This window comes from Manis pentadactyla, chromosome 2, assembly GCF_030020395.1.
Source record: "Manis pentadactyla isolate mManPen7 chromosome 2, mManPen7.hap1, whole genome shotgun sequence".
NCBI classification, from domain to species: domain Eukaryota; kingdom Metazoa; phylum Chordata; class Mammalia; order Pholidota; family Manidae; genus Manis; species Manis pentadactyla.
Window position 1 is genome coordinate 46754013 of NC_080020.1, and position 24610 is coordinate 46778622.

The following is a 24610-nucleotide window of genomic DNA, read 5'->3' on the forward strand; positions in this document are numbered from 1 at the left end:
GGCATTGGTTTGAATCAAGGAAGTGGCATCAACGTGTACACAGAGGCATTGTATCCTTCACTGTCCCACATTTGCCTTAAAACACGTGCTGGTTTCACTTAAGAATGTCCTTAGTGAGCAGTGAAATGATTATCTTTGTGAAATCTCGACCCTTGATATGTGTTTTTAACACTGTGTGAAAAATGTGGGAGGTACATATAAAGCCCTTCAGCTGCGCCTGGGAGCCCAGCTGCTGAAGGTGATGTTGCGGAGAAGCGCCTGTGATGGAGCGGCGAGCTGGCCTAGGCAGTGCTTTCTTCATGGCAGGGTTTCACTTGGAAGAACACCTGACAACCCATGGTTACTCCGATCTGGGGACTTAGCAGATGTTTTCTCAGAAGAGAATCAAGAGAGCCTGTCACTTCAAGGGAAGCAACTGGCAGTGTTTGTTGCTAATGGTAAAATTCTAGCTGTCAAGTGAAAGTCAGATGTTTGGAGAACTTTATCTGCCACTGGGAGCTTGACATCTTCCCATGAAATGTATCTGATGAGAAGCGCACTGATAAGAATGAATTTGGATTTTTGATACAGTGAAATGTGTGGACATGGAAGATCTGCGTCAGTGAAGCAATCGTTTTCAAATGAACAATGCACGATGTTACCAAATCATGCATGGATAAAAGATCCATTCAAAGTGCAAGACTCACCAGGGGACTTTAATGTGACAGAGTAGAAGAATTCATCAACATGGTTTCAGATTTTACATTTGCAAGAACCTTTAACCATTTGTCAAGTTTTGGTGTAGTACCAAAGCATATCCATCATTGTCTGAAAAGGCTGTTAAAATATTCCCTTTTCCAACTATGTATCTGTGCAAGGCCAGATTTTCTTGATACATTTTAACCAGAACAAGATATTTCACCAGACTGAATGCAGAAGCAGATCTGAGAATCCAGCTGTCTTTGATTGAGACAGACATTAAAGACATTCACAAATACGTAAAACAGTGTCACTCTTCTTGTTAAATGTGTTCATTCTGTAAAATATAGTTTATTTTTCATAAAATGTAATATGTTAACATGTAATGGGTTTGTTATTGTTCATGTGTGAATGAATGAATATTTATGTAATTCTTTAGTTTTAGTTTTTTATACAATAAATAGAAGCAAAACACTTTGGGGTCCTCGATAATGTTTAAGTGTGCAAAGGCATGTGAAGACCAAAATCTTTGAGAGCTCTTGCTGGCTTACGGCCTGACATATATAGTAGGTACTCACTAAATAGGTGTGGTGTCCAGGCCTTTGCAGGTAATGACAGACCAGCTACCTGGTTGCAATGTCACTTTGTTTCCCTGTCCCTTGAAGGACAGTGTCTGGACTACCTGGTCCTCCCTCCTGTTGAGTCTAAGCAGGGACCGAATGTGATGACCTTGGGGCTCCTTCAAACTGAGTTCCACTGCGTGGTTTATGCGAAGTAGGATTACTTGTGAGCCCTCATGTCCACATCCCAAATCGCCTCTGCAGACTGAGGGTTCTAATACTGTTTGTTTTCTGCCTTTTTTGCTGGGTTTAGGCCAGATTGGGAAGACTACAGAATTGCTGAGACAGTAATTTTTAAAATTAAATTTTTAAATGTTAGGGGTCAAGCCTGGGGCAGATGTAGGCTATTTTTAAAGACAAGCCATTTAAGAATAGAGCAAAGGTGGACCACTTACCACTCAGCCTTCATCTTCCTTTGGGCTCGGGGAAGAAGCCGCCTCTCGGAGGAGAAGCGCTGACTGTGCTCTGCTTGCTTAAAGGCAGAAGGAGGTGGAGGGATGACCCTTCCCTGACACCGGTAATCCAATCTTCCCTCTCCTTCCGCTCTCCTTCCCTGGCTGATCCCTGTGGGCCCGAAAGGGCCCATCTTTCCCAGCCCGCTGGTGTGACTGCCCATCATTAGGGCCGAGGCCACGATACACTTGAGGAAACAGTAATGGAGCCTGGGAACAAAGCTAATTAGCTAATGTACCAACACATATAAAGAAACCCAGTCACCTCCAAGGCTTTCCGGGCTTGTGGAGGTGGAGGTGACCATGGGGCTTTAGTGTCACCAGGGCCCTTTGGGAAGGTCTGAGGAACTTTAACTCCTTTTGCTTGGGTCTCAGGTGGGAAGGGACGGCGGGGAAGACAGTGGGTTGCAGCTCTGGTTGGGGCCCAGGGCCTCTGTCTGCTGTCTTTGGTGGAGTTACTCAGGTAACAGACTCTGGGGCAGATGGCATTTTGGGGAGTGGGCTCGGGAGCCACACCTGTGAGGAAGTGACAGGAGCGGGACTGGCAGGAGAAGCTGGGCTGTGATGCAGCTGCCCAGAGACCTCAGCTGATCCCCCGGGGAGCTCAGAGCTGGGGTGGCCCTGCAGAGTGGTCTTGAATTGAAGCATGGGGTCTTAGTTTTGTTCCCCACCTACGGTCAGTCCCTGGTTGCCTGCTGCTGAGAGGGAGGGGCCAGAACCTAAGGCCACGTGGTTCTCTTCAGTCTAGTGCGATTCCCAGAGAAGGACTAAGTGAGAGCCCTCAGCAGCCAAGACTCCTGGAAACCCGAGGAACAAGTGCCCGGGTCCTGACAGGCCGTCTGGGCTGTGTGCTATGGCACAGCCCCTAGAGGCAATTGGAGCCCGTTTGAGGACGCAGAGAGCAGAGGAATGCAAGTCAAAGCGTGCAGAGAGCTGGGAACAGCAAGTTTCATTTTAAACTGCAGTGAGTGTTGCTTCAAATGAAATCAAAGGAACCATGGAAGATACTTCAGTGCATAGCTGTTGAATGACTGGATGAAAGAATGAATAAGTTAATGAGATTGTGTGAAGGAGTCCAATAGATAAAAAGGATAAAAATCACTCTTGGGTGGGGATTTAATCTTTCTGTGCCTCAGTTTTCTCATCTGTAAAATGAGAATAATAAGGTCACCATCCTCACATATTTTCAGGAGGATTAACTAATTTAATATGTGTAAATGCTTAGAACAGTGCCTAGCATACAAGAACTATGCAAACATTAGCTGTGGTGTGGCGGCTGTTGTTGAAGGGGTTGTGGTTATTACAGCTATGCAAAATGCTTACCACCATGGCAGCCCTAGATACAGCCATGGAGCCCAAGGCCTCCAAAGGGCACAGTGGCTAACCCACAATCTGCAGGAAACCACAGTGGCACACATGTGGTTGAGGTCTGCCTTGGGTTTCAGCTGGGACAGTTTCTCAAAGTGGTGGGGACACCAGTAGTATCAAGGGCTTTTTTAGAAGTCTCAGATGAAGCCGTAAAGAAAGTGTCTCTCTTGGCTCAGTCTTCTCTCAATCCCGATGCCATCAAGGAGAACGTCCGGGCTTATGCTGGGTGTCCCTGATGCCCTCCTCACACTTGCTACCCTCTCTTTTCAATGACAAAGACAGCCAGCTGCAGACTCAGCACCTCCCTGGGCAGCAGAACATGGCTGGATTTCAACAGCATTATTTTGCTCTCAGTGTTCTTCTTTTTCTGGTGACCATCTATTTATAGCAAGTGAAATCTGTTTTCCAATTACTGTTGTGAGAAAAATATTCTTTGTAGCATAAGTTTTTTTTTTTTTAATAAAATATCAGGGTGTCCACTTAAAAATGTGAAACAAATGAGAGCACAGGTTCTACATGGACATGGCAGGAATATTAGGGGTTTCTGTGAATCACTCAAGTTTGGGAAGCCCTGGGTGTCAGGGAACAGACAGGAAATGTTAGGAAGGCAGATGGGCAGGACTGGAACCATTCTTTTGCACACAGTTGACACCACTGAGAATCTTGGTGTGTTTCAGATGCAACATACTTTTTCTGTCCTAGCTCCAGGGCCACTTCCGTTCAGAATTTTCCCTGATTCCTCCCCGGTGAAAGTCACGTCTCTCCCTGCTCTTGCCCATAGCACTTTGGGGGTGGTTAAGACTTCTTTGTTCTGTTTGCGTGGTGCACACCAAATTCTAGTTATTTGTGCTTAGCACAGCACAGAGCATACTGTAGGTACACAATAAATGTTCACTCTGAATCTGCATCTCACTAGGCCATGGCCCAATGGTAAGCATGTGCACTGCTTAGGTAAATGTAGCCAGAGATGGAAACTGCAGCTGAATGCAGTGGGCCCCCCAGCTGCTGCTTGCGTGGGCTATGGGACGCCATCAGAGGGATGTCTCTGGTAGCTCTTGTCCTGTCCCCAGGAGCCCTCCATGCTTATTAAAGCCCACTAACTCTTCCTCTCCTCTCCTCGGGACCCTGGCACCTCCTTAACCCCATCATAGGCACTCAGCCCTCGGTGCTGGTTGTATTAGCTGCTGATCAGCGGGAAGGAGGAGCTCTGAACCAGTAGTCCGCTCTCAACATGACCATGACCTTCAGTCTGTTTGCACTTGGGGAGAGACAGTTTTGCCTGGTGGGAAGCTCCCCAGGATGCTCTGATGTTGTGCGCTGTGCAGATTTGGACTCTGGCTTCTCCGTTAGTGGCTTTGTGATCTTGGGCAAATGACCACCTCTCTGGAAGCCTTGGGTTTCTGTCACAATTCCTGCCTCCAAGCTGTACCAATGGAGTTGGCACAGTGAGCGACCCCATTAAAATGGAAATCCAGGATTTGTAGTTCTGAAATTCTGGAGATCATAAGCGCCATTGGCGGGTGCTTGCTAAAATGCAGATTCCTAGCTGCTGGCTCCAGAGATTCTAGGGGACCAGAGAATGCATTTTAAATACCCCCCTCAGGTGTCTGTCTGCTGCAAATGTTTCCTGAAACACTGTTAAGAACCCCACCCTAGATCACAGAGCTGGACAGTCTAGTTCAGAGGTTACGAATGGGGGAACAACCCCCAAAACTGATGAAGTTTACCATTCATACCCAGATTTCATGTCTTTTGGGAAAATCTGAAGCACTGCAGTCTGGGGCCTGCCTTCTTACCTGACGAGGGGCCAGAGCTGAGTTCTGTCTGCTCCCTTCAAATGCGGCTTATTTAAAGCCCTGGCCAAAACCCTAGTGTCACTGGAGTTTGTGGACCCTGGTTGGTCCAGTCCCCTCACCCCACAGCCTAGGGAACAAGCCCAGAGCCAAAATGGTTTAGACGTGGAAAATTGGCTCTGGCTGCCCAGGTCAGAGGTGATTTCTGCAGAGCTGCCGTGTCCACTGAGCTGGGAGAAGGAGCCGCTGGGTGAAAGGGAGAGGAAAGCATGGGTGTGGGCACTCCTGGGAGGGAAGAGCATGCATGAAGACCTAGAGGGCAGAGGGCCAAGCTGCTGGGGTCCAGAGAGGCCCAAGAGGGTCTGGAGCTGTGGGCGGCAGTGATGGGGGCGGGGTGGAGGGTCGGCAGGGTAGACCATGCTGAGACAGGAAGCTGCTGGGCCCTGGGATGGACAGAGAAGCCCAGGCCAGCAAAGTGCTAGCTAGCTATAGTGTGGCAGACAAGAGTGATCACTGCGGCAGGTACTGGGCTCAGCCTGGGCCCCAGGAGCAGGGCTAGGGGAGGGAGGAGCTTCTGCATAAGCAGACCTAAGGGGCAGGGAGCAGCTGATGGCTGCTTTTGCTCCCAGGAGGAGTGAGCCTCCCCAGGGCTATAGAGAGCAAAGCCCAGAGATGGCAACAGGAGAGGGAATCCTCGTGGTGTTACTTGGACTCCTGGATCCAGCTTGTTTCATGAGGTAGTAAGTATCTACCCACCTGGAGTTGCTAGATGTTGTACAGGGTACCTAGTTACATTTGAATTTCTGGTGAACAGTGAATATTTTTTAGTATAAGTATGCCCATGCAATATTCAAGACCTACCTGTGCAAAAAAAGTATTTGTTGTTTATCTGAAATTCAAATTACTGGGCAACCTGTATTTTTTTTTTGCTGATATGGAACCCTATTCTCACCCTTCATTTGGGCTTAAGCCAGCCTGGTTGGGTGCCTGAGCCTCATAACTAAAGGGATCTCAGTGGAAGCAGAAGCAGACGGTGGAGAAGTGACTCAACATGCCGGCGTCACAAGGCTAGCAAGTCACAGCAGCAGAATTAGAATTCAGGCCTGTGAGTCAGGAACCTGTGATTACTCCTCTGAGAGGTTGGAGCATGGCACAGAAGAGAAGACGATCTGAGGCTCGTGTGACTGAATTAGGTTTGGACAGAATGTGGAGCAGGGAAGAGGGTGAGGAGAGATGCTGACTGGGACTTGTAGCTTTGTTCACTGAGAGATGACATTAATTTTTTATATTACTTGTTCATTCACTCACTAAATATTTATCAAGTGCCTACCAGGTGCAAGGCACTGTGCTCAGGTCTCTGATACCTGAAATGGGCTGGGAATATCATTGTTTATCCTTCCCATTTCACAGAACGGGAGAGTGAGGCTTGGAGAGGCCATGGTCAGTGAGCCACTGGAGCTGCAGTTTCCTGGGCCTTCTGCCCTGAGTTCCATGCCCCCTCCTGCCAGAGGCCTGACTGTTCCAGCATGTGCTGGATGTTTAAACCCAACTCCCCGACCCCTGCCTGAGCAAAGCAATGCAAGTCAAAATTGCTAGTAAATGTCCAGTCTGCACCTGCTGTTAGCAGGTGGGTCTGTTGTGCCATATCTGGTATGCAATCCTGTCCCCTATGCCCTGTACCTGCCCACAGCCCTCCTTGCATGCCCCAGTGTGGATGCCTAGCCATGTCTCCTTTCTATATTGGGGATGGAGGATGGTGGGGGAGGCGACAGGAGCTCAGGGCCTCAGTAATGCCAGAAGTTGGATCCAGGCCTCTGGTGCCATGGTGATGGTTGCTATAGAAACACACTGGCTGCACTCAACGTGACTACCAGGATCTGTGGGGGTTTTCACAGGCTGGAGCCAACAGAGAGGGGGATATTGGTGGTGGTTGGAGCCCCCCACTCCAGGGAGGGCCAACTCTCATCGGGGGCCACCCCACCTGTGTCTCCGTCTTCCCCTCCTACCCTCCCTCCTTACACTGTGCGGCCTGCAGTCTCCGAGGCTTTGGCTGCTGGGCTCTCAGACTTGAATACTCATTCTGGCTTCTTCACTCGACTAATTCCTACTTATCCATTAAGCCTCATCCTGATGCTTTCTTTCACTCAGCAAGTATTCACCGAGTGTCTGCTAAGTACATGACACTCTTCTGGGCCCTGGGGACCAAGACAGACAGAGGCCCTGCTCTCATGGAGCTGCCGGTCTAGGTGGTGAGACACAGGCGTGAAGAAGCACCCAAAGAAATGAGCACACAGACATTCAGAGGGTGCCATGGGGAGGCTAAAGGAAGGTGATGAGAAAGACAGTGCTGGGGGTGTGGGGATGGGGAGCCAGGGAAGGTGTGTCTCAGGACTGACTCTGTCCCCCTGAGCTCTCTGGCCCACCTCATGTGCCCAGTCTGGTCCCTGAATCACAGCACTGATGACACTATCCTCCCAGCCTAAACCACTTCCTCCTTGCAGGCAGGAGCAAAGTGTCATTTGTCTGTGTTCCCAAAGTCTGGTACATAATATCGACTAGATAAGGCCTACACATGGACCGAGTGTGACCTGTGGGTCAGGCAGTGTCAGATGGGCTCTCATTTCCCCTTCACACTGATTCTATGACATAAATGTACACATTTGGTTTTGATAATATTTTATCACTTTAGAGACTGAGGAACAAAGTTCAGCCAACTATCAGCTTCAAGTCCCACGGCTAGTGCATAGTAGGGCTGACATTCAAACCCCAGGTCCTCTCTCCATATTCCTTTTATGTAATATGGTAACACCTTTATTGAGAGAAAATTTACATACTATACAATCCGCCCTTTTAAAGTGTAAACTTAGTAGATTTTAGTTTATTCACAGAGTTTTGCAAACACCAGAACAATCAATTTGAGAACATTTTAATCACAACCCAAAAAACAATCAAATTTCTCTAAGTGGCACCCCCAACCTCAGCCTCATAGGAGGACTTGAAGTTCAGAAGTTGGCTGCAGTTGTAAATCTAGAGCTGAGGAGCCCTGCGTGGGATGACTGCCTTTCTCTTGGCGTATCAGTAATGAGCTTTTGCTTATTGGCATTTTAAATGTATATGCTTGGCTTCTCTGAATTAAGACCCTGATTCTCCACTGAAAATCTCAAAACAACCTACGGACAAATAAGTCAAATTCCAGGAGAGCCTTCAGAGGGCTTTCCTAGCTGAAACATGGGGTGTGCTGTCTATGCAGCTGCTCAGAACGTCTGGAATTCACCAGACCCTGCGTTTTCAAAGCCCTAGGCTTTATGGAAGCCTGACTTCGTGGTATGTGCTGGCACAGAGGGACTACAGCGAGGGGCAGCTAGGGACCCTTTCACCTCCAGACCACTCTGCTGTCCCCTCCACGAAGGGCCTGTGGTCTGGTTTAAACCATATATCTGGTTCATTTGGTTCCAGAACCAGCGAATGGAGTAGATGATCAATTTATCCTTTTCTCCGTGCCAGGGGGAGGTTTCAGTGTCCCAAAGTTTCACATTTCAGCCCACTAGCCACACAGCTGCCCACAAGTGCCTGAATTTCACCTCTGAAGATGTATTTATTAAAGGATTGAAGGGGAATAGTTCTAACTTTTGCCCCAGCCTCGTGCCCAGAAGAGTCACTTGTCTTTTTACCATGCACACCAAAGCCCCCAGTTGCCCAGTTTAGTAGAAGGTTAGGATGTCTCTCCTTGCCCCATCCCTCCCTCCCTTGGAATCCTGAAAGAAACTCTAGTTCTTCATCAGTGTCCAGGAGTCAGGCTGCAGTTAAGGACAGGTGAAGTGAGCTCTGGAGAATCTCATCGGTTCTGATGTCCTTTTGCTCACGGCCAGCTCTACGTTTTCTGTCTCTGCTCAGAGGCCGGAATGAAACCTGGCCAGCTGAAGCAGAAAAGAAGTTCTTAAAGGTTATTTGTTGGGTTGCTTCCAGAATCTTTCAGAGGCTGCTCAGCTAGGAACAACTTACAAAGCCACACAACTGTCCCTCTGTTGGGCACAGACACTGCCACCATTCTCACCAATACAAGCAGGGCTGGACCCTGGGTCCAGGGGCTGAGCCACCTCTGGAAACCTGATGCAGCTCATGGCTGCCCTCCTCGCCATAATGGAGTCCATGCAGTCTCTGCGACTCTGTGTCACTAGTGCCCACATCAGTGTCCTGCGAGGACATGCCTGATAGGAGAAGCCTCATTTGTGTGCTGTCTCCTTAGCTACAAGGGAAACTGGAAAGTGAATTTCAGCTTATGTAGTGGGAGGTGGTCTCTATCCACCAGACAGACTCGTGATGTGGAGAATGCTCCCCAAAATGAGCAACCCAAACAGTTATCAATGGCTTCGAGGCAAATTTGCCCATCTGCACCTCACATCTCTATACCATGGGCTTTGGACAGGGAATTCAGAGGCCCCCAAATAAGTCCTACCTCCCCAGGACAGTGGGTGCCTGCTTGCCTGCCATTTCTGTAGCTGAGATGAGCCACATGTCTGCACAGGATAAAGATGCTTGCTCCCAGATGACTGTACCACCCACATGCACCCAATGGGAAAACCTGCTCCTCAAAAGAAATCAGGGTGTTGTTTCCAGAAGAAGGGATTCTGAGCAGGAAAAGCAATGCTTATTCACCACAGCTGGAAAATCCTATGGCCACCAGACGAGGAAACAAAATAACACATTAGAGAAGACACACACAAAGGGGTCTGAGGGACTACCAGTGCCTGCTCCAGAACGAGCCAGGGTGCCAGGGGCTCTCGGCCTGCCTCTCCACTCCTGTGCCCCCTCAGGAATCCCTTTCCTCCCCTCTCTCTCTTTCGGGGGTGCCTTTCCCCATTCCTTCCTACTCAGCGTGGGGAAGGCGGCGCTGTCCTGTCGTGGCTCCTCATCCTTGAGGAGTGCTGTGCTCTGGGCTGGAGCTGAGTGTGCACTTGGGCAGGTCTGGGTTTGCGGTGGCCCCTCTTTTGCGACTCGGGCAACTTTACCTGTCTAAGTCTCGGTTTCTTCACCTGTAGAATAAATAAAATGGTAAGACTTATGCCGTATGATTGTTGTTAGACGTAAGTCAGATTATCCAAGTAAAGTACATAACAGTACAGGGCACAGAGCAGCTCTTGGTAAAAGGCAGCCATTTTAAGAATACCAGTAATAGCACAAATAATCATTAGTATTATTCGAGAGCTAGGGCAAGTTACCATGTCTGTGCCTCCCCCTCCCCCACTGTAAATAAAGTAGGGACAGCTATGCCTGCCTTCAGAGGGTTGTTGTAAAAATGTTGTAAAAATGTAAAAATGTGGAAGGAACATACCAGTGTGTAACTGGGAGTAGGTACACAGCATCTCTCCCCCATTTCCCGTCTCTGTGTTTATTTAGCGGGAAGAGCCACCTCAGGGCATTTATTCTGTGGGGGGAATTGTATCAAAATATCAATGGAGTCCACAGCCAGGAAAGACGGTCTGATCTAGACAATGTGAGGAGAGAACCATTCTGGAAATGGCTGTCAGGCTCAGTAAAGTGGGGCCACAAGAGATGGCATTTGTTCAAAAGCATCCCCAGCCCCTCCTGGGAGCCTTATACTTCTCTGCTTCGGTAGGTTCAGGCTTGACCATGTGATATGTTATGGCTAATGAATTGTGAGATGAATGAAGCAGGTTACTTCTGGAGGAAAGCTTTAAGAGTCGTCTTGAGGTTCTCCATATTCATTTTCTCTTTGCCACAAATTCGCAGTGTTGCAGATAAGGGCTGCTCCATCACCCTGGATCCCTGAGTAAGGCAGAAGTGGGGCAGAGTCACAGCCAACTCCTAGCAGACATACAGCCTGTGTGATAAATTAACCATTGCTGTCCTAATCCACTGAGAACCTGGAGTTGTTTGTAACTGTAGCACAATCTAGCCTATCCTGACTGACATAGGCCAGAAACCCCAATCACTCCTCTCCTCCCTCCCAACCCACCCGTGGCCAGACTCTTCGCTGCTAGTCTTGGATACCCCTTGGGAATGGGAGCCTTACCACATTCTACCCCAGATAAGGGCAAGGCAGCTGAACACAGTGAGGGCACCATTTCAGTGTGTGGAGTTGTGTCTAAAGGTATGGCTAGAATGTGACCTGATCCCGGCTGGTCACACCCAGCAGCAACTGTTGGAGTCTAATGTCAGGTGCCTTCCCAGCTTCCTTTCTGCCTTGCTAAGGTCTCCAAGCCAGTTCCACAGGAGTCAGGGAGAGCTGACCCCAACCTAGGTCTAGGAAGAGATTCTGAGTAGTCTAAGCCAGTGTTACTCAAAGCATGATCCCTTGACCAGGGTTGTTCTGTAAACTATTTGTTTTGTAAACTATAAGAACACAAACAGGGGGTACTCAGAAACTTTTATAGCCAATTGGACCTTACCATGCATCCAAACGTCTAAGATGTGGACTCTTCTTGCTGAAGAGCATAGATGACTTCAGGTGCAGTCAGAATGGCCTGGTAAGTTCCTTGTGACAGAACTGCATGTGACCATGTGCCTACAGGACGGGGTATTGATCCAGGGATGGCCTATATTCTAGGCCAATCATGGTGGCCCTCTTCCACTTACCAGTGATTGGGCTAGGCTTACTCATGTGACCCAAACCTGGCCAATAAGACATGAGGGGAAGGCTAATGGAGCTTCTGGGACAATGTTCCATATTACTAAGAAACCATTCTCATTTTCTTTGGGGGAGGCATTTCAGTCTGGATGTGATGCCCAGACCTGCTGCTGCTCCTGCTCTGGACATCCAGTTATGCGAGAGGATGTGTTTCCTCACTGATTAAGTTTATAGGAGTCTGTGCTGCTGTCATTGGCTACACCCTGACCACGCTCACTCAGGGCTCCTCGAAAGATGAAATCTCCCTACCTCCCGAATCTCTCCTTCAATCAACTGCCATTTTTTTTTAATCTAACAAATATTTATTAATCACTATTATGAACAAGGCACTTTTGAAAATACCCGGTTATGTAAGGCAAATCTTTTACCCTCAAATGCCTTATGATCAAATCACAGAATATAAAAATGTATGCAAATAAATACAGCTAGAAGGTAGTATGTATTATAAAAAATGCAAACAAATATGCAGACAAAGAGCAAGGAGAAACGATTGCATGTGGATTGTAATTATATGTTGTTAGCACAAAAATCGGAAGGTACTGCGGCCCATATCTGCAAGTATAGCTTTGTTTTCATTTTCTTTTTATCATAAAAAACTGTATTAAATAAGAGAAATTCAACCTGAAAATGTTCACAATCTTATTGCTTTATTTGTCCATTTTATCTTCAATGTTTATATGCAAGTTTTACATGTTATGGTAGTATTAGAGAGATGTTTATGACCCACATGTATTTCCTACAGTCCTTTCCTCCCTATTTCTCTTCTTTACTTCTTTGCTTCTACTTTTATCTCCCTGAAGCAACAATGATAAGAGTCTGGTGTGTATCCTTCTAGACCTTTCTCCATGCTCATGCTAGAATGTACAAATACATTGTTTTTGTTTTTCTAAAATTGGGTCACACCATATACATATCTCTGTAGTTCTTTTTCTTATTTAACAACAGGGTAAAAACCCTCTTTACCATCCTTTATTCAGAGAGTGGCTGGATTCACAAATGCTCTCCATTCCTGGGGCACATAAGCTGCTCAGTCCTTGTGTGTTAACATGCTCTTGGCCAGCAGATTTCTTTCTAGTACATTTGCACCCTTCTGCTCCGTCTGCTGACTTCTGGGCTTATAGAGTGAGGTTGTGTTGGTTGTTAAACCTGTTTATACCATTGTACTTGAAATTTATATATTACACCATAATTTTGCAACTAAGTATCTTACAAATCAGTGCAATGAGAATATAAAAGAAAGCATCTTGTTTCTATGAAAATGAGTTAAATGCTTAGAAAAGATTTGCCAAATGTAATTTTCTAAAAATATTTGCTGTCAACACAATGGTAAAGGTCAGATATATAGCAATTGTCTTTTACTTTGTACCAAGCACCCCAAAACACATGGCTTAAAACAATAATAATCTATTGCTATGGATTGCATGTTTGTCCCCTTCAAATTCATTATTGAAACCCTACCCCCCAGTATGATGGTATTTGGAGGTGGGGACTTTGAGAGATGATAAGGTTTAGATGAAGGCATGAGGGGAGGGCCCTTAGGATGGAATTACTGTCTTTCGAAGAAGAAAATGGAGCCCTCTCTCTCTGTTATATGAGGACAACACAAAAGGCATAGGGAGGGGCTTTCCCCGGAACCTGACCTCAGACTCCCAGCCTCCAGAACTGTGAGGAATAAATGTCTGTCTGTCTTTTGAGCCTTCGAGTCTGTGATATTTTGTTACAGCTGCCCAAGCCAACTCAGGCATCCATTCTCTCTTGTGGCTCTACAGGTTGTTGGTTGGCTGGGGCTCTGTCACAGGGTTGCATGTAGCTGGAGAGCTGACTGGGCTGGAAGGTCCCAGTGGCCTCACCGGTCTGTCTGTCTGGCGGCTGGTGCTGGCTCTCAGCGGGGGCACCTCAGTTCTCCTCATTGCCTTTTATCCAACAGTAGGCCAGATCAGCTCCCTCACGCAGTGGCCTCAGGGCGGCATTCCAGGGGGTCCAGAAAATGAATGCTGCACCGTCTTTAAGGCCTAACCTAGGAAGTCTCATAAAATCACTCCTGCTGCGTCCTCTTGGTCAAAGCAAGTCACAAGGTCATCCGGGCTTTGAGGGGGTGAGAATAGGTGTCACCTCTTGATGGGAAGAGCAGCAAAGTCACATCACAAAGGAACGTACATAGTGGGATGGGAGGAATTTGCGATAACCTTTTGCAATTTAACACGGGGGAAATCATAAAAATCTACAAGTGTTCTACTCAGCTTGCTTTACAACTGTCTTTAAATGCTTCTATTTTAAAAAAGCAGAGTGCAAATTGTAGATGATGTATTACGGAAATGGTTTGTGCAAGAAAAGTAACATGGAATTCTACTTAGCAGACAACGTCCTGTGAAAGCCCTAGGTTTTTCACCCGAAGATAGGCAAGTGACTGTACATGCATAGCTTTTAAGCTTAAAAAAATTAAAAAAAATATGACTTTTAATTGACTAACTCCTCCCGTAATGATGTTGAAGAGAGCTTCTACAGTATCCCAGGATCATTCTTCTAGGCCAGTGGGTAGAGAGAAATCTCTTAGCCTTTTTAATAGTGCCCACTGAATTCCAGGACATGGGTATGACATTTTATATAGCCCGTTTCTTATCACTGAATATTCAGGTAGTTTTCTTTTATCTCCCTACAATGAACACTGTTACAGTAACTTTTAGTGTAAGTAACCTTTGATACTAGTGTTTTATTTTTTAAATTAATTTAAAAAAGTAGATACAGGCCTAAGCCCCAAAGGGTAGAATTTCTGGGTCAAATGTTGTGTGTATTTTCAACTTGAACAGATACTGGCAAATTACTTCCCAAAAAGTTCCATAGTATTCTCAACTCTTCTGTCAGTGTAGGAGAGTATCTTTTTTCTTTTCTTTCCAGCCCTTAAGTTTTTCTTTTGGCCAAGCTGAGAAAAATGGCACATCCTTGCTACACCCTGCAGCCCCAGTGATAGCATGTTTGAGCCTCTGCACTTCTGCATTTGTTTTATGCCTCCTTTCCCCACCTGGATGTCCTTTTTCTTTTTCCCTGCCTGGTGAGCTCCTACTTAGCTTTCAGAACCCAGCCCAAATGACCTCTACTTGGGAGGCTTCCCTAACCCCCTGGTCAGCTTGCCTTCCTCCCTACTGCTGTTGCTCTTCCGTGGTCCCCTCTGCCAGCCCCATCACAGGGTACAAACAGGGTTTGCGTCTCTGGAAGTCTTCCCTGTAGGACTCTAAGCTGCTAGTGGAGAAGGAACATGTCACAATCTTCTCTGGGTCTCCTCTGCCTGACTGCGCCTGGAACAGAGCAGTGGCCGAGGCAATGTTCATTATTAAATGACATTATAACAAAGCTTTCTCTATACATGTTTGTGGAAGGAGGGAAAGGATTTTTAAAAAGGAGACTGGTGCTTGTAACTGTTCAGGAAGAGTCGGGTGGAAGGAATGTGCAATTACAGAATCTATGGGCAAAGCGTCCCCAGCCAGAGGGACCCTGAGGGCACTTTGTAGGCCTTGATCAGTTTAGCAGTTCTACGATTCTGACATCCTCTCTCTATTCTTTCCAGACTCAGGCATTCAAGGTCACCTCATTATGGCTCTGTGCAAAGACAGTACCCCAAAGGGGCCATCGATTTGGAACATCTGATCGGCTTTCTGAGTCGGTTCCACTAGCTCGTAAAATCCAATAAATGTCAAAGATCTGTCAGGCCCATTAACCTCCAGAGGTCTATTAAAAGACTCTGCTTTCACTAAGGAGATTCTGTTTCTGTCACATGGATGCTAGGGCAGCCAATTCTAAAAACCCCTGAATTTAGAAAGTTAGGATGAGAGCAGATTAAATCAGGGATAGCCAGGTCTTCATTAGTTTTGTTTTAAGACTCGGTAATTTCTTCCACTGACACATGCACAGCATCTGTTAATCTGACCAGCACTGTGGTAGGTAGGTGGGTGGGTGGCCTCCTCCAGGAAATATTTCAGAACTTCTTTACCTGCCTCTTTCCTGCCTCCAAGAAAAGTAACCAATCTCTCACTCCATGATACCCTGGGCACATCTGTTTTATCCCTCACCACACTGAAACATAATTATTGCTGCATGTGGGTCCCTTGCATTAGATTATGAGCACCTCAAGAACAGTGTTTGTAAGGATTCTCTTTGATAAGAAGTGGGGGAAACCTGAACCTAAATTACTTTAGCAAAAAAGGAAATTCGGTTGGAGTATCTGACAAGCCCTCCCCATACATGGCAAAATGGGTGCTGGCAGCTCCCATGTGATGGCAAGCCTGCTTCCAGCAGCTCTAGGCATCCTGATGCCAGCCCAACACCCCTGTGAAAAAGAACTTTTATTTCCTGGCAGAGCCGGCCAATTTCCCAGGCTGATTCCCATTGGCTCAGCGTGGGCTCACTTGCCAATCTCAGGCATTCTTTTAGCAAAGCCATTACCACGTTGTGCTGTAATTACTGCTTTGCTTGCCTGTTTCCCATCCAGGGCTGTGAATTTCCTGATGGTTGGAACCAACCCCATCTTCCCAGTGCCTAGTTTAAGATCTGGCACATGAGTGCTTACTAAATGTAGAATGAATGAACGAATGAAACTAACTTTGTAGAAGCTCTTCAGTGTATTAAGCATTGTGGAAGTTCATTTGTAGGACATTGTATTTCCAAAGTGGCTGTAAAACTGTCCCGTATCTCCCAACCTTTTCTGTGAGGAGTCCTTCTAGAGGTAGAGCCTGTTTGCCCTCCGCCTGAATCCTTGGGTCTGACCCTCACATCTGGTAGGATAAATAGGATTTGATGGAGATGATTCTGGGTAATTTCCGTGCCTCTGGCTTCTGTTTTCACCTCTTGGGATGCCCCTCACCGCCATGCTACGAGGAAGCACAAGCAGCCATGTGGACAGATGCATGGAGGAGGACCAAGATTCCTGGCCGGCAGCTCCAGCTGAGCTCCCAGCTGATGGTCAGTGCCAACTGCTGGTCATATGAGTGAGGCCACTTTGGACTTTCCAGCTATCCCTGGGCCTCAGTTGGCACCATGTGAAACAAAAGAACCACCCAGCCACGTACAAAATTGTGAAACATAACTAATAATAATAATAAAAGTAAATTTCATCCTCATATCAGTCCCAAGGAAACAGAGGTTCAGAGACATTCGATAGCTTTTCTTAAATCACACGGTCCTTAAACAGTAAAGCATCAGACATATAGCCAAGATATGCTCAAGGAAACTAATTTTTTTTTAGCAGCAATGGGAGGGCTATCCATCTGGGAAAATCACAGAAATGTATTCAGAATCAGGCACTGGATTTGGCCTGACTCTTTTTGAGGGCTTTAGCATGGTAGCTAGGTTTGAGGATATAAGGTAGGGGCTACAACAGGAGCATGGTGTGAGGGATGCAGGCTGCTGTGAATGATAGGGGATGGTGGGGATCACGGCAAACAGGAGACAGCGAAGGCCACACTACCACAACAGCCATGACTATTGCTGCCAGGTGTGTAGTTTGGCCCATGTACACCAGATCCTTCAACACTTCAAAAGCACTAAGCATCAAATTCCTTAATTTTGTCTGAGTGGGGAGGAAAGGGGATGGAGAAAACATCTGCATGCCAGATCTGACCCACAGAACCCCAGCTTCTGACTTTTTCTCAAAAGAACCGGCTCAGGTTAGACTCTAAAAAAGGAAACATGCCCACTGTCCTTGTTTCAACAGAAAAAAAAAAATTTTTTTTTTCCACTATAGGCTCCAGAAAGGGTTCCAAAATGTTCCTATTTTTTCCCATAGTTAAGATAATTATGGGGACTCCTGGCCTGTCTTCCACCTCCCAACTGGCTTTTTCTTCTCTGAGCTCTTGTCATTCTGTGAAATGCTACTGCTCCCTGGGGGAGGCCAGCCAGGGAAACTCTGTGTTGAGAGGCAGGCAGCTGCTGATTTCCTAGGCTTGGCTGGCCATGGCTCATTTATCCCACCTGAGGCTTGGGCCCCTGCACAGTCTGGAGGGATGTCACATTCTCTGCAGGCGAGTGGCCCTATGGTACCGGTGAAGGTGGAAAACATCACACTGAATGCCTTTGCTCACTGGGTCCAGGGCTTGAAGGTGAAGACTCACGCAGGGAGGCTGAGCCAGGGCTACAGGGGCCACAGAGGCCCTCACAGAGGCTGGGTAACCGTGCTGTCCTCATCCCTGGCCTTGCCTTATGACCAGCCTCAAGCTCATGGCCTTTGTTTCTCTCTGCTCTTCTGTCTTTTCACAGAATGGTAAAAACCTCCCGTTTCTATCTCATGAGGCCTCATGTTGCTGCTCGGATAGATTTTTACAGCTACATTAAGTGTTTCACATCCATGAACTCATTTACCATTTACTGCGACCCAACATTGTAGTGGCAGTGCCTGTCTGGGGCTCAGAGAAGGTAGGTGACTCGTTCAAGATCATGTGGTTAGTGAACAAAGCACACCCAGATATTCTATGATTTTTTTATATTTTTCACTTGGCAGATTTTAAAGAATAATGATAATAATTCCTATGTCAATCATTGAAAAGTTTCCTTCATTACCCTGATTCCCATAGACCCAGTCTTCTCTGAAGAGGCAGCCACTGGTACTGGCTTCTTGTATGTCCTTCCAGATATTAAAGATAATAAAGTTACATGAAGTTGGGACTGGTTGAGATTAGCTAGGCTCCAAGGCCACTTGATTAATGATTATTGCCTTTTGGAGAGAGCCAGGCATGCCCTCAGGGGTGCACCTATGTTTGGCTACTGGTAGGGGAGACAATGCAGGGCCTCTCCAGGGTATTGCAGTGGCCCAGCACTCGGCCCAGGTATCAGGGGCCTGGCACAGGCCACTCAGGTGTGCAGGGCAGCATGCTTCTCTTTTACAAGATGAACCAAGAGATTCCTAATGTGGGTATCCATCCAAATTATGTGGTGCTTTTCAAAATTCAGATTCCTAGATGTCACCCCAAGCCAATGGAATCAAAATAACTTTGAGAAGTCCTGGGAATTTGTCATCTTAAACCTTCCTAATATCCTTTAGTGTACACAGAGAAGTAGACAAAGATTTATGTGTAAAGGAATGTATATACTAGGAAACGTCCTGCTGCCTTGTTTGACTGAGCACATAACGGAAAGTCCATAAATGTCTATTAGTAAGGGCCACATGATGGAATACTATGCAGTCATTAAAATGATATTTCCATGTCCTGATATACTGATATAAACACCCAAAATACAGTGGTAAACTGAGAAGAGTAGGGAGCAGAATGGTGTATGGAACGGGTGTCTGAGAGTGCACAGAATACTTTTGCCCGCACATACCTGGGTTGCTTCTGGAAGGTACACAAGAAAGAGTGATTGCTTCTAGGGAGGAGACACTGGGAAATGTTTTACTGAACATGCTTTTGCATACCTGGAGAGTTCTACAGTGTGCTTGCAAAAGGGAACCGTTCCCATGTTAAAGACTGAAAAGCTCCCCAGTGAATCCGATGAACCCCAGCGTGGAAACCTCTGGGTTGGATGATTCATTACCTCCCTGGGGTCTTTTAGCTCTAAGCTCAGGCCCTGGGATAGGGACTAAAGCATGTGACAGTAATGTGTAACCTGTAAGGCGGCACTGGAAGTGAGGTGTCACCCTCACTACCCTCCATGAATCGGTCTGGAAAAGCCACAGTGATGGGCACTCTCCGGATGGGACTAAGGGCCCCTGTCATTGTGTGCTGTGGAAACCAGCCCCCTGGCCACTGGAAACCAAGCAAGGGCTATGTTTGACCCCAAACCATGAACGGTTGGCCTCCCCTGCTTTTTAGGGAGAAAAAGGACACACCAGTAGGCCAGAGCTGGAAGGGCTGTGGAACAGGCCCTGGGACTTCCTGCCCTTTCTGTTTAGTGGGCACTCACTCTGAGCCAGGAACGGGACCAGGCACCTGCATGTGCATCAATCCTCTTTGTCTCACAACCACCTTCTTGCCCCCTTGTACAGATGGGGAAACTAGGGCTCAGAGGGGTCAAGTGACTGGCCTTTGAACCAAGATCTTTCTGACTAGAGAGCAAGTCCTGCTTCCCACTACAGCTTTCACGACCCGAGTGTCCTCCCACTGCAGTGGGACCTGCTGCCATGGGGCCCCGTGTTGTGTTCTCAGCCCTCTTTCCTAGCTGCCCTCTCAGAGCCCCCAGGGACCCAGGTCCCATGAGTTTAGGTGACTCTCAGTCTCAAACTCAGAGTAACTCTGGTATGGTGCATGGGAATGGTATGGCAGAGAGGTGACACCTCATGGTCCCCAAGTTTGGACAGACTGGGTGTGGGACCTTGAAAAGTGTCTGAGCCTCCTTGAGCCTTAGTCTCCGCACCTGTGTGATGGGAGCGTAGCTGCTTGGACTCTGTCTGCAAGGATCAGTATTGGTATAAAAACATGCAGCGCACTTCTCTTACAAATTTGCTATACCACCAACTGACCCTTTACTAATTTTGCACCACAGCCCCAGCACCTAGAACAGTGCTGGGTACACAGGAGGCACTCTGTTGCCTAAATGAGCAAATGAACCCTTCACCTGTTTGTTGGACCTGCTGCTGATAAACTAGATGACTCCGGATGGGTTCCTTCCCTTCTCCTAGCCTCAGTTTCCCCATCTCTGAGGAGGTGGGTGCCTTCCAGCAGATCTTAACCCACACAGCCTGGTTCTTATTTGAACCAGCCTTCAGGGACCTGCAGAGAAAGTAGTCGGTCTATTTCCCTGAATATTAATCTTCAAATTAAACACATCCATTTTGGAGTGTTCGGCGTTGCCATGGTATCACAACTGCTCTCCTCTCCCAGATGGCAGAGACCTTCCTTCTGGGCCCCCTCCCACCCCACCCCAGGAGATGGCCAGACCTTAAAGGGCCAGCTCTGCAGACCCCAGAGAAATGCCTTCAGAAGTCTCAGGATGGCTACTGCTTCCTGGCAAGGCATTCATTTGGTTTTATCCTTTGAGGAGGCAAACTAGCTGGGAGCTGTGGAGTCAGGGCTTCCCCAAGGAACTGGAGGCTTTCCCCAGGCTGCAAGTGGTGACTACCCTATGCCGGAAAGATTAGAAACTTCATGCCATCCATCTGGTTCTCATACTAATATGACTACAGAAAGAAGCTAGGTAGAAAATGCGAGTGATCTCCGTGGCCCAGAGGAGCCTGGTTCTGCAAAAGGCCAGAGCGCTGCAGATGTCAGGCTGCTCCTGTGGGGCGATAATTAATGTTGTGCAAAATGTGAGACTTAAACTTAGTCATGGTTGCCCTCTCTCACTGCCTTGGGCTTTGGGGACGGACATTCTTTGTACCCCCTAGGTTCCTTAAGATACATACATATAACATTGTGTAAGTTTAAGGTGTACAATGTAATGATTTGTACATGTATACATTGCAAAATGTTGACCATAATAAGGTTAGTTAACACATCCCTTACCTCACACAATTGTTGTTATGGTGAGAACATTTAGGATTTACTTGCATAGCAACTTCCAAGTGTACAATGTAGTGTTGTTAACTGTAGCCACCACACTGTACATTAGATCCCGGGACTTACTCATCTTATAACTGGTAATTTGAGTGCTTTGACCAGCATCTCCCTGTTTTCTCACCTCCAGCCCTCGGCAACTGTCAATCTACTCTGTTTCTGTAAGTTCAGTGTTTTTAGAGAGCACTTATAAGTGGAATCACACAGTGTTTGTCAACTTATTAGGATGGAAATTCTTAAAGGCACTGCCATGTAAGAGGGAAGGACAAAAGTTTCCATAAGTAACAAAGATGCTGGCAATGGTTAATAATAATTATTGTATCAATAAAAAGGATAATAAATAATAGCCACATTCCTGTTGGGTCCTGTGCTAAGTGTTAACATCCTAACTTCACTGATGAAGAAATAGCCACTCACGGGGACCAAGCATTTGACCATGGTGATCTGTACCGTGCTGACATGGTCAGGCTGGAACACTGATGCTCAGAATCTCCTTGTTGCATGGCTGTGGGGGTGAGCTGGCCACACAAGGCTGCACAGAAATCCGGAGGTGGAGGTGAGCAGCAGCCACACTCTCCAGGGTGGACCTTGTGGGATGTGGTGGTAGTGAGAGGCGGTGGTGCCCACGGGGCTTTGCTCTCTTCAGCTCCATGTCCTGCTCTTCTCCCCAGACCCGCAGAGGCAGGACCTCCCTGGATTCCCCTCTACCAGCTTCCCTCCCTGGTCCTATTCGGCTTCGATTGGCTGGCTGCTGAGCCCTCTGACACACCCGTTGGCCCATCCAGACTTTCCTTCTCCCTCACTGTGTAAGGTCAAACTCCAGTAACAAAGTCTGTACTCCACACCTGCCTGTGGTCTCTTCCCCACCTGAGCCCTGACTGGTGCTCTGACAAAGGCACAGCTACTCAGAGACAGAAGGAACCTTGATTTAAACTCAGCTGATAAAGTCAGCTGGGAAGTCTGTATTCTCTCTGTGGTGTCCTCCCAGATGTCGATAAACAGTGCAGCCAGGTGTCTAGTGCTTATGGTTTGTGGATGATGTGGAAGAAAGAGAAGCCAGGCTTGCTCTCAGGAAGCTCCTGTCTGTTTCAGAGATAGAAAATGAACAGAGGATATACACATGTCAGGGGCTCTCCTAGCAGAGCTCATGTCAATCACTATAGTTTAATTTCATGAGCTTTTGTGTAAAGCATAATGCCATGCCGTGGAGGGCCTGCCGAAGTGATACAGGCACCAGCATTTGCAGAGCAAGGTGAGTAATTACACAGATGTAGTCTAAAGGGGCGATTGATATCAGTTGCGTGTGCTTGGCTGGTCCCTGAGCATTCTGCTTCCACAAACCTGTGCCTTTGGAGAAGGATGCCTCCTCTAGTCTCACCCCACGTGGCCTGGGTGAGACTGACCCTTTTCTCAGGCCACAGTGAGTGGTTCCTGGATGAACACATGCCCCAAGTCAGCCTGGTGAGGGTCAGCTGAAAGACTTTTGCTGGCACTATGGGAAAGGAGGCCTCTTTCCATGGGACTAGTCATGCTGGCAAGGAGTGAGCCCAGAGCCTCCAGGCACTGCTACCTGGAGAGAGGCCTCCTGAAGGTGAGCAAGGGAAGCAGGCAGAGAGGTGGAGAGAGGAAGGGTCCTGCCATCCTTACGCCAGCCCTGCGTCCACATGTACCAGATGCCACTGGCCCTGGAAGGTGCAGCTTTGTGATGCTATTCTCCCAGTTGGGTTTTTGTTACGGAAAACTACCCAACTTAAATAGGAGGACTCTGGAGAGACTGATCACACTCGGCTGGGGCCTCAGGAAAGAACACCTGGAAGAGTTAATTTGGGCCCTTGATGGAAAGGTCAGGAAGGAACAGATGAAGGCAGGAAGAAGGGACTTGTTTGGGGAGGAGCAGTGAACTAAGACAGGGAAGAGGGTGCCGTGGGGCCCCTGGAGGAAGTGCACTGAGGCAGTTCGACTGGGACAGGGCCTGTAGGGCAAAGGATGGGGTGGCACAGGGAGGGCCCACAGGGGACAAGCTGGAGCAGGCCTTAAGTACCAAGCTGAGGCCACGGAGAATCCTGGAGGGCTTTAGATCAGGCGTGCAGTGGGCGACACTCCTGAATGCCGCTGAAGGTGCTACATGTTGAGTGGGGATGGATTTATCAGAATCGTCTGGCCTGGATGAGCTGGACTTCTGTCAGAATTCAGAATGTGCTCCGGGGCAGGTGAACTGGGAAGAGGCCTGGGCGATTGACTCCACGCCTGGCTGTCTTGGTCACCAGAACATCGCTGAGTCTGAAGTTCATCTACCTCAGAGGCCAGGGTTGTGTGACCCATACGAACCAGGGCCAACAGGAGGCTTTCCTGCTTCCTGTAGTGGGAGGACGGAGATCAACTCCATCAGGCCAGGGTTCAGGAATCCTGTTCTGGTTCCAGAACTCTCTGTACTTTTCTTCTGCAACCCCCATGACAGAGGCGGTCATCCAGGTGGAGAATTATCTGATGACTGTTTGCCCATCTGAGATGTGGGCGGGGCACTACTGGGGTCTACCGGGGCCAGGGAGCTAATAGAAACAGTGTCAGTCTGCAGAGCAGTGGGTGCTGAGATGGGCTGCAGAGCCCATGCCCACCCAAAGGGGGCAGCAGCACCCAATCTAGGCAATTGATGCCAAGTGGGAATGGAATTTTCTAGTCTTTTCAAGGGAAGCAAGAAACCAAGACTTTGATGTGACATTGATTTTGAATGTCGGAAGGCAGTCTCTTTTAGGACTAAACAAAACTCTGTCCGTTTTGCCCTGCACTGACTCTAAGTACCACAAGGATGGGACCAGCTCTGTCCTGTCCTCTGCTGCATCTCTGGGGCCTAGGGCCAGGCCTGGACTGTGGAAGACAGGCCAGCAGTGTGTGCTGTGTGAATGAGTGAGTAGGAAAATGTCTTCTGTGGAATGTTTCTGGCTGTGCTGTGATGTGAGGATAGGAAGAACACTCCTTTCTTGCTGCACTGACACTCTGCCAGGGGTGTGTGGCTGGTCTGGTGGCCTGCAGTCATCACGAGTAAGGACTACCACCTCCTTGCCTCTCAGGCAGCTGCAAACGTGCCATGGGTGCTGTGCAACCCTGATTACTATCCCCCAACCTCCCCCATCAGGAAGGTGGCATCCCTATCTTCCCCGGCTGCCTCGCTGTGGATTCTGGAGCCTGAGGAAGGGGCTGGTCACCTTGCCAACTTGTGGGGCACCACTGAGCCTTGGGTAGGCTGGGACAACAAATCATGCGACAGGGACCAAGGTGCTGCCTGGCTGTGGGTGGCAGGGGTCAGCACCTCTCAAACAAGTTACCTTCCCTCAGCCAGCTTGTTTTGTCAGCTGCTCAAGGCTGCCCATGGAGAGGGGCCCTGCAGGGAGCCTGAAGCCAGCTGCCCACTTTCCAAAGCCTTCCCACATCAAGGAAGAAGTAAGCCACCACAGGCCATGCATCCCACGGACACTGCCAGTGCCATCCCTTGCATCCCTCAGCACGGTGGCTGAGCTCTCCAGGACTCTGTCCCTTTCCCCCGCTCACTCCCTACAGGTCCGATCTCTGCCACCCC

General features: G+C 48.0%; 1 long non-coding RNA gene across 1 annotated transcript in view; it reads left to right on the plus strand.

Moving 5' to 3' along the window:
• The first annotated feature begins 2501 nt into the window (after positions 1-2501).
• Positions 2502-24610, plus strand: part of LOC130680710 (uncharacterized) — a 141213-nt gene continuing 119104 nt past the window's right edge. The window contains exon 1 of the long non-coding RNA XR_008993776.1: positions 2502-2714. This is a non-coding gene — a long non-coding RNA (uncharacterized LOC130680710). The remainder of the gene's footprint in view (positions 2715-24610) is intronic.